General features: G+C 42.0%; 1 pseudogene; it reads left to right on the top strand.

The window, feature by feature from the left end:
• The first annotated feature begins 8594 nt into the window (after positions 1-8594).
• The window catches only part of LOC123967430, a 16985-nt pseudogene continuing 11212 nt past the window's right edge, over positions 8595-14367 (top strand).

Raw genomic sequence — 14367 nt, 5'->3', positions numbered from 1 at the left:
ATTATTGCAACAGCCTTTTCACCTGTTTAACCCAAAAATCTATTGATCGACTCCAGACTGTCCAGAACTCAGCTGCCAGGCTTTTAACCAGAACAAAGAAATATGACCACATTACTCCTATTTTAGCTTCATTACACTGGCTCCCAGTATGTTTTAGAATTGACTTTAAAATTCTATTGATCACTTTTAAAGCTCTTCATGGTCTCTCGCCTTGTTATATTTCTGAACTTTTAGTCCCATACGCACCAGCATGTACCTTGAGATCCTCGGGCAGAGGTCTGTTGTCTGTTCCAGAGTCTCGACTGAAAACTAAAGGGGACAGAGCGTTTGCTGTCAGGGCCCCGAGGCTCTGGAACAGCCTGCCCGAGGAAATCAGGTCGGCTGAGTCAGTGAACTCTTTTAAGTCCCTTCTTAAAACATACTTTTATAGAAGAGCCTTTCCCGATCTTATTTGACTTTATTTTATCCCTTTTATTTTATTCTATTTTACTAATTTTATATTTATCTTTAACATGTATTTATATTTTCATGCTTTTATTAGGGCCCGAGCACGAACCGTGCGAGGTCCCTATTGAAACTGTAAAGATTATTATTATTATTATTATTATTTTTTTTTTCTTTTTTCTGAACATACTTGAAAACTCACCAAATTTTGCACACATGTCAGAAGTGGTGAAAAATTAGTATTTTATAGGTTGCGCGCATGGGCGTGGCAAAATGACTCGCTAGCGCTACCTAGAAAATTGGAAAAAACTGTCCTGGCCCGACGACATTTACACGCCAATATTAATTTATATTCATAGCGCCGAGTACTATGTAGGACCACAAAGGGGACACAGGAAGTGACGTATAACACCTTCGTGCAGCGTCCGAAGCGCGTGGCAAATTCACAGCTGCACAAGCAGAGCTCCAGAATATGCAACACGGCCGCCAAACGCCCTGACGCTGGCCAACGCTGCTTGCAGCTTTAATTTACATTACATTTACATCTGCTCATATGGCAGGCGCTTTTATCCAAAGCGACTCACTTTTGAAGAACAACATACAAGCATAAACAAAGCATCAAATACAGCACGAGAACTGCAACTGACAATACATACTAGTAAGAGCCAGGGACGTTGTTAGGCCTTTTTAGGGGGTCATATTGTCGAGGTGTGAGGCGGCCGCGTTGCAGATTCTAGAGCTCTGCCGGTGCGGCTGTGAATTTGCCATGGGCATCGGGTGCTGCACAAACGTGTTAATCATCACTTCCTGTTTCCCCTTTGTGGTGCTACATAGCGCTACATAGCACTATAAAGGTGGCGCTATGACTGTGGGTGAATGTCGGCATGTACGTGTGTTCAGGGCGGGACTCTTAATAAACGTGTAAAATTTGGTAGAGATCTGAGCATGTATAGTTGAGTTACAACAACTTCCTGTGTCGTGGCAAAGTGTGGAACTTTGCCGCCACGCCACCCTCACGCTACTTACTTCAAACTCACAAGTTTTACAACATGGCTTCATCAATGTGTTTAGGGCTTTCTGGGAAAGTTCTGAAGTTGATATGTCCAACGTGCTAGGAGCAGTACATTACAGCGTAAAACGTGTCATTTCCTGTTGCCAGCAAGTGGCGCTATGGCTTTGAGTGAATATTGGCATATGGGTGTGTTCAGGGCGCGACTGTAGGGGGCGCTAGCAAGCCATTTTGCCACGCCCATGCGCGAAACAAATAAAATACGAAATTTTTCGCCACTCCTGAATTTTGTGCAAAGTTTGGTGAGTTTTCGAATATGTTTAGGCCCCCAAAATTGAGGTTACTTTGCAGAAAGAAAAAGTGTAGTGATGGTACGCTTGGTAAGACCATCAGTGCATGATCTGTATCAGATGCTCGGGACTGACGCCTGAGAGATTTGTGATTGAGATGTATGATTTTTGTATTACTCAGGGGAACCACTAGTTTTGTGTTTTCTTATATTGATCTCTGATGTATTTATGAAGTTTATATGTTGGTTTATCATTTATTAAACTAGACCTGATGTGTGTGGTTTGTGGAGAGGTGCAGAAACTGGGGGTCTCTGCATGATCAGATAACGAGACTTGAACAATGGGTGAAGGGTGGTTTGGAACGTGGTAACAAAACATCTCTTCTCCAAGATATCTCATTTCAGGAACTACGCTCGTAATCTGCCCAGCAACAGCATGGTGATTCGTGGAGTCCGATGACAAACATTGGGGTCAGAGGACGTGGGCCAATCATGGACTGACCTACACTTTTGTTTTATTGTTTTATGACATGACGATGTATCCTAAAACACTGGGTCAGGGAGAGAACCAGTCAGATTTCATGAACTGATACAGCTTGTTGTTTGTCAGAGAAAGGAAGATCGACCCAGAGCTCTGTAAGCTTTATTCATTTACTTGTAATAAAACTGATTAACTTGGACCAAAAACATCTTCTCCTGTTGCTTCATGAAAGAACACGCAGGACCAAGGACTACACATAGTTTAAAAAAGGGTAATTTAAAGTCATGGTCCAACATGCCGCAGTAGGGTGAATGGTAGCTCAGATCCTGGAGGAGTGACCGAAGTAATAGATGGGAGAAATGCATACGAAAGACTACTTTGACAGAACTGCTGTTAGAACCGGAATAGAGTAGCTACTAAACCGGTTTTGGACGATCTGACATGGTTGTGCGCTGGGATTCCTTATAGTTCACAAGGGTTTTAAAGGGTTCAGAGATGACTGGACTTCGGAGAAAAAGATGAACGTAAGCTGGCCCGATTGACTGGACTTCGGATCGCTTTGGTAGAAAGCAGTGTTGTTTGAGGAATGACTGAATTGCGCACATGACGCCGAAGGTCAAGCAAAGAGGAGATGCAGTGAAATGAAATGTCTAAGGTTCAAGTCAAGTGAGGGATGCTGTAACCAGCGCAGATGGTGTGGAAGCAGATGGACATTGAGTCTGCTGTAAGAGGAAGGCTGCAGGGGTCTTGAGATGGCTTTTGACATTGAAGACCTCTAAGAATTTGGGTTATCTGAGAATGTGTTTTGAAGTTTGGAAAGGAAGCCAGTGCTTTCGCTAAGATGGACTTCAGTGGGGTGTGTTTTGTAGCCACTGTGGGCGTGTTGATGAAATAAGACGTAGTGACGAGATGGAATGACAGGGAGGTCATGTTGTGCTAGTTGTGACAGTGGCTCTTTGAAGCTGGCCTGTAACCCGAGAGAGGGCTATGCTGTTGGTAGTAGTTTCGGGGACCATTCTGCTGTGATTAGTCTTCTTTGTAGAATCCCCAATAACCTGCAGAATATGTGGCATCGGTGTATGATTGGTGACACGATTGTTCGTCCAATCCCAATTGGCGAAGATTGAGCCAAAGCGAGGAGGAATTGGTGATCAAATGCTGATTGGATAAGCTTTCAATCCAGAGTACAGTGTGAAACGGATTGTGTCGAGAGAGAATCCTAGAAATCTTGGGTCGTGGGAAGACCTGCTGTTTCTCTGCAGACCTTCAAACCCGGAGGTTGGAGAATACTGGAGAGCTTGGCTCGGCGGCAATGGATGAGACCGGGTACCACTTGGGGGCATGTTAGAGTTGCGTGGTTGTTTGGTCCCTGATTACACCACTGAAGCAAGCTGTGGCTTGGAAGCAGTGTGGATGTGGATTTTTGGTAAAACCATGCCTCTGACTTTGGGACCTGATCTAGAACAATGGCCATGTAATCGTCTTAGTGTATGGAGAAAGTATACACAAAGATTTCAGGAGTGAGTTCTCTCAACCGGGTGGATGTTCTCCCTTTCGGGTAGAGGTGCCCTTCAAGGGCTCTTTTAGTAGGCGGTTAGTGAGGAAAAGGCGTGATAAGAAGAACAAGATATCATGTAGTCTACGATGTGTTTGAGTAGACTAGTGAGCTGAAGAACAGGAGATGAAAGACCTAGGATGACGAGTAAGAGGATCAGCTGAGGGCGGCGTAATAGGTTAAGAGGAAGACCGAAATTAGAAATGGAAATAACTTAACTTGGTGCTGCTAGGGCTGTGGAGGAAAGCTGGGTGCCAGTGCCGGAGGTTCTAGCTGTAGTTTCTGGACTGGTAAATATAAGATGCTGGAGATCCTGGCATCCCGGTGCCAGAATCCCAGACTAGAGCGACCTGCAGAGATTGATGGATGTGATCTACAAGCGGTTTTTGCATCCCAGGTGCCTAATGACCCGACTAAAGCTAAGCTGAAACGGTTTCCAACAACGAATTGGATGGTTCTGTGTAACGAACTGACTGACACAGTCAGGTTAGTGATGACTGAGAGTGAGTGGCATAAGTGCCAAAGCCCCTTAATTTTGAAACAACTGTTCAGTCAGAACAATTTTAGTTTAAAATGACATCAGTTTGGAATGACTTGCTTTGAAGCGACTGTTCAATCTAAATGACTTTCCCTTGAGACAACATTAGCTCGAAACGACATGGTTTAAAACGGATGGAAACAACCGTTAGCTGGATGTTAGCTTGAAACGATTGTTAGCTTGAAACGATTGTTCACTCGAAACACTGTTCGCTCGAAACACTGTTCGAGGCTCAAAACTACTGTTAGCTGGAGGTTAGCTCAAAACTACTGTTAGCTCGATGATAGCTCGAAACAAACGTTAGCTTGAAACTAGTTTTGCTCGAAAGACTAGGAAACAAATGTTAGCTTGAATGACTTTAGCTCAAACCGAATTAGCTAGAAGACGACTGCATGGAATGCCTTAGCTGGAAAATAGCTCAGTTAGGAAATGACTGTTGGCTCAAGACGACTGTTAGCTCGAAGTTAGCTTAAAAGGAATGTTAGCTCGAAACGACTTTTGGTTGAAGCAACTTAGCGAGATGGCGACTGTTTGCAGGAAGCGACTTAGTGAGACGGTGACTGTTTGCTGGAAGATGTAGATGGCTGGGGTGCTGGCATCCCAGTGATGAGTACCTGAAGCTACCGGAGCTGGACTGCGTGGTGCTGACGACTCGATGTGGTTGTCCTGTGTGATGTAGGCTGCTGGTGCGGTCAACCCCAATGAGAGGTGGAGGCCTTGGGATTCTGGTGTTGGTTGACGTCCTGTTTTGCTATGGTACCGACTTTTCTGCTATCTTGAGATGGAGGTAATATGTGAACATTCCCTTTAACAGTGGCGATGGCCACCCGGAAAGGAGCTGGTGTTGACTGAACTGAATGCATGGCATGCTGACATGATAGCTTGAAAAGTTTGCTGTATTGTCTGTTCTCTAAATCGGAATTATTTAATCTTTAACCGTTTTCTGAAGAGTGGCTATGGTTTGTGTCTAGATTGTTTGTGAAGACTGATTCGGGACCTTGCTGGTGCGGGATAACGCTGTGATCAGCTGTTTGACGAGATGCGAAGGATTCTTCGGGTGCAATGTTTCTGATTGCTGAGGAGATTGGACCGTGGAAGGCGGATGGCGTTAAAGCTGGACTCACCCGCTCCCCGCCTGACTTTAGGATTGTAGAAAGCGTGGCCTCAAGCGTCGAGATGGAGGAGAGAATTGCCGGCAGTGACGTCAGTGATGTGTGGTCCCGCTCCTGAAACTCTGCTGGTAGCACCACTAGTTGACACATTGGAATTCATAACACCACCCTAAATTAATGACTATATGAAGTGGTGCCTGTGCGTCTACTTCTAACACACTATATAGTATGAGAACTGGCAGTATTAGACAGACCAACCCAGCAGAACCGCCCAAAGTACAAGCAGCCTGTTCTGGGGCTGGTTCTGAGGAAATGTGTTTTGGAGCGGCATTAGCTCAGTCTGTTAGTACTTGGCTTGGAAACCGCTGGGTTGCCTGATCGAGTCCAGCATGACCCATGGGTCCCCAGGCGCCATTTGATGGCAGCCCACTGCTCCTAAATAGGATGGATTAAATGCAGAGAACAAATATCCCCTTCCCCATCCGTCTTTAGCTCATCATCTCCAGCATGAGAAATGTGACTAATCACAATATATCGGGGCCACAGAGGGTTTGTTGGTAAAGAAGGGCGTGTGTGTGATGTGAAGCGTGCCCTCATGATCAACGCACCTGAGGGCAGTTTGGTCACACCTTCCCCTCCAGGTTGATAAACTCCTCCGTTGATCAGCAGACACAGTTGGTAGAGTCGCACCATGGAGGTCAAACTGTTGGTTTGTGGCGTCTTGCTCGTGGTCTTAGCGGTTACAGGTGAGTGCTGTTAAATATTGTCTCAGTAGATCACCTAAATTATTTTGAGTTCATTATGAAAATAAATCTGGATGGAAGAGATTGACTCTTATCTAGTTATAGCAAAATCAGACACTTCGTTTATATTCCTGTATGGTGATGTGTTTACCGGGGTTTTCCTCTCTTGACACGGCGTTATCTGTTCAAACAGGTGAGGTAAAGTAAGAGGGAACTTCAGTACCAGCAGCAACAAGCAGAAATATTTAAATAACCAGAACAAGCAGTGTGACTCCGTATGTGTGGATATGAGAATGATTCACATGATTTTGTTAGATTAACAAATTAATAAATTGCATCTGTGAATTTTATTGTAATAAAATAATTAGTTTACTTAATTACAGTTACTCAGAAATTGAAATAAGTTACTTACTACTTTAAAAAGTAATAATATTACTAGTGCTGTGTAATGATTAAAAATTGTAATCATGATTAATCACAGTTATGCACAAAACTGAATAATGAATTCTAAAGTAGTGTATTGTGCAGCTTTAATTTAAATGTACTGCTATATACACAAAAGTGCAATAATGTGGTTTCCAAACACTTTAAACAAATAAGGTGCTTTTTACCAGCAGTGTTCCCTTTACACAGCAGCAATAAAATATTTCTTGTAAGTCTCAACATGACCTTTTATCTAGCTTGTTAAAACAAGTTACCATCCTGTTTTCTTGTTTTTTTTCCTGAGCAGGTATCAGCAACACGTATCATTTATCAGGGAGCAGCAGAAACGGTCTGTGTTCAGCAGCAAGAGTCCCTGTTAGGCAAGAATTATACTTTCCGCATTTGCGATTACACGAGGGTCCCCTAGGGTCCGCGTGACGAAAAAAATTGTCATCAGAGGGGGTACGCGTAGGGTCTGCGCGTGAGTTTAAGAGGCTGCAAGGGCTCAAAATGCTGTAAACAGGAACGGGACAGCACTTTATCACCTTGTCACGCCTGATTGAAAGTCCTGCAGGCTCTCGCCCTACAGAGTGGAGGAGAGGTAAATGTCAATATATATTTGTCAATAATCAATGCATTAATGTTAGTAAAAACAGCATCATTAAGCAAAAACTACAATAAATAGTTGAATAAACTAAGTGTTTAATAAGGTGATTGCATTCCTCTGACTTCATGCGTTCTATGTACCATCTTAAGTTAGGAAAACTTTCAACAATTGTGAGTTTGTGTGCAGTGTGTAGCTATCCACTTTGCTATGTGATCTGACCGTAGTGCGAGCCGACAAACAGCGAGTGGAAGTAACCTGCGCCCCTGAATATCCTTCCCCGCTACCCTTCCATATTCTGTAACCAGAAGTCTGGTGGGGACAGAGAAACAAACAGGGTCCTGAAGGTAACCCTGTTACACTCGGATTAGTAACTGTAATAATATTACTGATTTGAAAAAGTAATTCGTTACAATGCTAGTTACTGGGAAAAGTAATATTATTACAGTAACACGTTACTCAGTGACGCGTTACTGCCCAAAACTGCTTTATTATAGACAGAACGGTCAAAAATGACTCAAGTTTCTCAGGAACACAGGAAAAACTGCTTGGTTTTGTTCTCAAAAAATGTACAGGTGCATCTCAGAAAATTAGAACATCGTGAAAAAGTAAATTTTTCCCCCCAAATTTAATTCAAAAATAGAAATTTTCATATATTTTAGATTCATTACTTATAAAGTGAAATATTTCAGGCCTTTTTTGTTTTAATCTTGACGATTACGGCTCACGGAAATCAAAAATCCACTTTCTCAAAATATTAGAATATTAGAATAAAGAATTTATAATACTGAAATGTCAACCTGAGAAGAGCCTCTATTCTCTCAGTCTGGTTCAGTTCACACAACCACAGTCATGGGGAAAACTTCTGACTTGACAGTTGTCTCATTGACAAGCATCAGAAGGTCAGTGCATCAAGAGCCACCAGGCACAGATGTGCTACGATTGTCTCATTCCTAGTGTCACCGGACATGAAACCCTATCGAGAATCTATGTGGTATTGTCAAGAGGAAAATGAGAGACACCAGACTAATAATACAGACAAGCTGAAGGCTGCTATCAAAGCAACCTGGGCCTCAGCAGTGCTACGGGCTGATGTCTCCATGCCACGCTGCACTGATGCAGTAATTCACGGAAAAAGAGCCCCGACCAAGTACCGAGTGCATAAATTAATCTTATTCAGAACTTTTCAACTTCTCAGAAGGTCAACATTTGTGTATTATACATTTTTTATTCTAATATTTTGAGATATGGACTTGAAAATCTTAATATTATTTTGAATGAAATTACGAGGAAAAAATAACTTTAACAAAATATTCTAATTTTCTGAGATGCACCTGTAAATATGGCTGTCAAAACCATTTTAGATTCATGTAGAGATCATCAAAGGACTTCAAACATGCGGACAGTTTCCTGTAAGTGACTAAATGTATTGTTATTTGTTTCTCCTACAGGAAGCAACGCACAGTTAGATGGTGAGTTCTATCCTATATATACATACACCTTTATTTAGTCATTTCATTTATTTTTTTCTTACAAGTTCAAAACAGTCTTTAAACCCTCAACATTAATCCAGTCCAGGTTTGTTAGTGTCACGTTTGAAGCTTCCCACAGAAGTTTGTTGTGATGAAGTGTGGTTCAGATTTTCATGTTCCCCTCAGGATGAGTCCCAGTAACTTTGATTTGCAGCTCGATGAAATCAGGTCGGCTGAGTAAGTGAACTCTTATTAAAAGATTATAAAACTTTTATAGGAGAGCCTTTCTGGATTTTACTTGACTTTATTTTAATTTTATTTGACCTGTATTTTAATTCCTTAAAATTGTTTTCTTGTTTATTCGGTTTTATCTTGAAACTTGATCTCTGCCCCATAAAGATTTGGAGAAATGCTCTATAAATAAAGATTATTATTAAAAGATAAAAAGCTGACACCTGCTGCTAACAGTAGCATGTTAGCATGCCGCTGGAAGCACAGCAGATAGTGATGTGAAATTCAGAGGTTTTCTATCCAAGTTTCGGACAAAACGTTAGATGAAAAGTCAAAGGATCACCAAAGTTACTAAGTCATCCTGAGGATGGTCTGAACCACACTTCATCACAATCCATCCCATAGTTGTTGAGATATCCAGACCAATGAGCTGGACAGACAGACCGACCATGATCATCTTTAGAGCCGAGCTCAACAAGTCCACAGAGATGATAGGACCCTGAGAGAAACAACACAGTAAACAAAGTGGACACAAAAACCTGAATATACATGAATTCTGATTGTTTCCCTCCAGTTTGTGGCACTGCGCCGCTCAACACCAGGATCGTAGGAGGGGTGAACGCTCCTGCAGGGTCGTGGCCCTGGATGGTCAGTCTGCAGTACAAAGGATTTCATTTCTGTGGAGGCTCCCTGATCAGTAACCAGTGGGTCCTGACTGCTGCTCACTGTGTCAGCAGGTGAGCTCTGATCCTGTCACATGACTTCACCTGTACAATCACAGTGAGCTTGTATTGCAACAAAGAAAAATTACAATCAGGGTGCCGCAGTAAACCACATTAAAACCATTTTTTCTTTGTGCTGTTAGTAATAGTCAGACACCATTACAGCTGTTTCATGTCAGCTGAGATCTTTATTGTTCCATAAGAGATTTTTTTTTGCAGCAATAAAAAACAAAATAAGCACAATAAGTCAAGTGAAGAGGCTGCTGCTCAGAGGGAGCCTAAGTCCCTCTCCTTCTGCCCACTGGGACCTTATTTCAGAAAAATATGCAGCCTATGGTAGTCACGAACCATGTTTTTCATCCTGTTTGAATTGTGTCCTGAATTACACACATGATGTTTTGTAAATTTAAAAGATAATTTTGTCAGTCGAGAAAGTTGCACTTTGTAGTAAAACAGTAACATTTAGATTTGTGTGAAACCGCTCAATGAACTACATCTCGTCTCGCACAGTATACCAATATCACTTATTCATCAATTGTTTAAAGATAGTTTATTCTACAATTCATGCAGACACCACCATCAGTATCCGTCATATATTTGTCTTTTTTGCTTCTCAGCTTCACACCCAATCTCACCGTTCACCTCGGCCGTGACACCCTGACCTTGTTGAATACAAACGCGATGTCCCAGACTGTGTCCCAGATCATCCTGCATCCCAACTATGTTCAAGCCATTTTGAAAAACGACATAGCCTTGCTGAAGCTGTCCTCACCTGTTAACTTCACCAACTACATCAGACCCGTGTGTCTGGCGGCGAACGGCAGCATCTTTAATCCTGGGACGACCTGCTGGGTCACCGGATGGGGGAACATCCAAACTTACAGTAAGGATTTAAATTAATTTGACAATCATTTTTTTTAAAAATGTGTTAATAGTGAATGTGGTGTTTTCCCAAACCACAACAAGATATTGTAATTGGATCATGGCAGTCTGGAGACCCTGCTGTAGATCAGAGGCAGAAAATGGACAGATGGATATTTTCTATTACACTTGTACCGATGATTTAAACAGGAGAGTTTCATGTCCATCCAAGACTTGAAGTGCTCAACTGTGTCTCACCAAACATCGTCTATGTGAAAGATGAACGGGATTTTTACTGCAGAAATAATTCCTGAAATAATTCCCACTACCTGTTCTGGTATCATGAGCTGAAAGCAGCGGTCCAAAGTGAGGAATCGTCCTGTACTGGTGTAGCTACGAGGTTAAAAAGTCCTGCTCTTCTGCCTATTCATCAAATGAAAGTAATCGCTCATTAGTTTACACTTTGGACTGACGTCTCACAGTCCTGTTTCAACAGGAAAACCATCAGATTATATTCCCCACAGGGAAGTAATTCTACCATTTCAAGAGACCTTTCAGGCAGGGATCCGCTGATTTGGGCTGCCCCAGGTCAAAATCAACAAAGCTGACTCAAAACTGAATAAGCCAGTTGATTTAAGTTTAGAGGAAAAGTATTTTTTTTCCCCTTACTGTCAGTCTGTCTCTCAACACTGTCTGACTTCCTGTCTGTTGCTCTCAGCTCCGAGCCCAAGACGTAAATCTTCACAGATATATAGTTTCATGTTTAAAAAGGTTCAGTAATTTCCTAAAACAGCTGCTCGCTGTAGTTTCTGTCAAACAAACAGGAGGAAATGGTGTATTTGTTGTTGCACAATTTTCAGTGGTGTATGAATCCAAATGTGGTGCTCTAGTGAGTATTTGGGGCAGCAAGACGGTTTTGTGGGCCCAAATCCCTTTGTCTTGTATATCTTAGCTGGACAAACCTTAACACAGAGGACAAGAGGGAAGGACTGCTGGACAACAACAAGATCAGGCTGTGAGACACACACTGTTGACACAAAGACAAAATAGAGACCCAGCATTATTATCTCTTTTCTTTTTCAGTTCCACTTCCTTCCCCAAAGAGGCTGCAGGAGGTGAGTCTTCCCATCGTGTCCAACAGTGAGTGTAGGGAGGTCTACGGTGGTATAGTCACAAACAACACAATCTGTACCGGTGTGACCCAGGGAGGAAAGGGCATCTGCTATGTGAGTCTGTCTGCAAAACACTCCTAGCACTAATAGATCTGTCTCTGGTGAATAAAAATGACAGCATTTCCCTCTGATAGAGGAAGGATGAAGTATAACAACCTGTCTGACGTCTGCAGGGGGATGGAGGAGGCCCGCTGGTGACTAAATTGGGCTCTGTCTGGGTCCAGGCTGGAGTGATGAGTTTTATATCAGCACTAGGCTGTGCCCTGCCTTATTACCCACAAGGCTACACCCGAGTGTCCGAGTATCAGTCCTGGATCAACAGCCAGATCAGCACCAACCAGCCGGGCTTCATCACCTTCACGGAGGACAGTTCAGCCTTTGGGAGCGGTACAACCTCTGGAGCCGCTCACCTGGTTCCCCTCTCGGTTCCTCTGCTGCTGTCCATCGTCCCTGTTCTCTTCTCCTTCTCTGTCCTTTCGTAGGAAGTTTAGGGATGATTTAATTCACCCTGCTAGAGTGAAAATCCCTTTCTCTCTCTGCCTCGTGGTCGCAAATTTCTTGCCTTTGGAGATTAATTTACTTTAAAATTAGCTAAAATTCTGTCTGTTTCCAGTTATTCTTGTGTTAAAGGAGTTTTGCAGAAAAGAGTCGACAGAGGAGAAGATAGAGATCAGAAACTTTATTATAATTTATTATATAATTTAAATTATATATTATATAATTTATTCATCATTTTGTCTGTTTGTTTAAAATGGCAGAAAATAGAAAAATGTCCTTTTAAAATGTCTACAGCCCGATGTAGTCAAAAAGATTTGGACCAACAGTCTAAAACCCAAAAATATTCAGTTCATCATCATGTAAATCCTCATCAGTGAAGCTGGAACCAGACAACTCTTTGCAATTTCTGTTTATAAAATTAACTATGAACAGTTAGTGAATCATTTTCTATTGATAAATGCATCTATCACCAATCCTGGAGCTTCTATTAACTTTGCTGAAAACCGGTGAAATAATTTTAACTCCTCGGTAGGATTTTCACTTTAGTGGAAACTTAACTTGTTGATGTCGACTGTTATGGCAGAAAATTGTGTCGTCTTACATTTAATCTTTTATGCCTGTTCTTTTATAATTACTACTATTATTGTTAAGGCTTATAGATATATGTATTGTGTTTTTATCCTTTACCTTTCCTTCTTCTATACTCCTTACGTTAGTCTGTCCACATTTACTAGGGTTTAGATCAGAGCTGTGAGATTGTTTAGTGTCTCCCCCACTTGTTGTTCTTCTCTCCTTGAATGTTCATTCAAGGCCGAGAGAGGATCTCTGTTCCCCAAAACATAGAAACCTAAATAGTGTAAATGATTATGCATCCCTTTGCTCGGGGCCACTCTTCAACAAAACACCATCCTTCAGTTCTCTTAAATATATTTTAATATTCCCCCAAACCTCTACTCATTTGCCCTCATTTACTGACTTCCTGGTGATCAGAGGTGGCCATGGAGTACACAACTCATACTCCAGTACAAGTCATTTTTCCAGCAGCGTCAGATTAGCCGACACAATGCTTACAAAATAATGTCAGCCATTAGGACAGTTGAGACTGCATTAAGGAAACTGTGCTACATAAACAATGTCTGTGAAGGTTCTCAGTCATAGTTATCCAAAGAAGGTTAAAGTCACAGGTAACTGGACTTTTAGTTAATAAACTGACCCATTTAAAAAAAAGAACTGAAGAAGTCTCTTGGATGAGAGAAAACGTCTAATATCTTCAACCAAGTCCAGGTGCCCGTGACTTTAACCTTCTTTGGATAAATTCAAACAATGTCAACCAGCTTCTGCTGCACTGTTTGACACTGAGTTTTCTCCAGCAGTAGGTGACAGTCTGACTATATGATAGGGGTAATTTTCCTGAAACGCAAGAGCACCAATTTATGGTTAATCTTCATCTATATTAAGGGAAAAAATATTCAGGCAATAGGTGACAATTAAAAATTTTATAGATTATAAGGCAGTAAGGTTTTCAGGCATTTTGTAGCTATTGCTAATTTTTTCTCCTGTATCAACATTTCTAATTTAATAAAATCCCTGCTGAGTCAGTACATGTGCTTGGCCTTCCCTTCTCTTGAGTCTCCGTTTGGCGAAATAACCTCTTTACCTCTCTGTCCAGTCGGGTACTGCAGCTGGTGCTGAAGCTGTAGCCCTGGTAGCAAACATATCTGTTATTTTCACGCATTTGGTGGAAGCTGTTTCCAGATTTAAATTTTTTTTGGCCCGTAACATAAGACAAAAAAAAAGGGCAGAGGGGGAGGGATTGGAGGCTAGTAAGAGATGTGATTGGGCCCAGCCCAGTGTCAGTATAGTAAATTAACCAATGGGCCGCTGTCTGTGCTCTATGGGCCGTCTATGTTGGCCCATTTTTTATAAAAACATAAATTAAGTTATATTGATCCCATAGGTGCATTGGCCCACCGGGCATTTACCAGATTACCAGTCCACCCCTTTCTTTCTTCAACAGAATTTAATGGACTCTCCCACTACGTTGAACTATGGTAAAGGGATCCCCAGTGCGTCACAAACTGACGACTAATCTCCCTAAATCACAGAGGCTGCAGGGCTACCTGCATGAATGTTATGCTGTAGTGTTAAAGAGGTGGTATTATGCTTTTTGGCTTTTTCCCTCTCCTTTATATCTTTTCTGTGCATGTAACAGG

This window comes from Micropterus dolomieu, linkage group LG02, assembly GCF_021292245.1.
Source record: "Micropterus dolomieu isolate WLL.071019.BEF.003 ecotype Adirondacks linkage group LG02, ASM2129224v1, whole genome shotgun sequence".
Lineage (NCBI taxonomy): Eukaryota > Metazoa > Chordata > Actinopteri > Centrarchiformes > Centrarchidae > Micropterus > Micropterus dolomieu.
The sequence above is the reverse complement of the archived record's forward strand: the minus strand, read 5'-3'. Positions and strand labels throughout refer to the sequence as shown.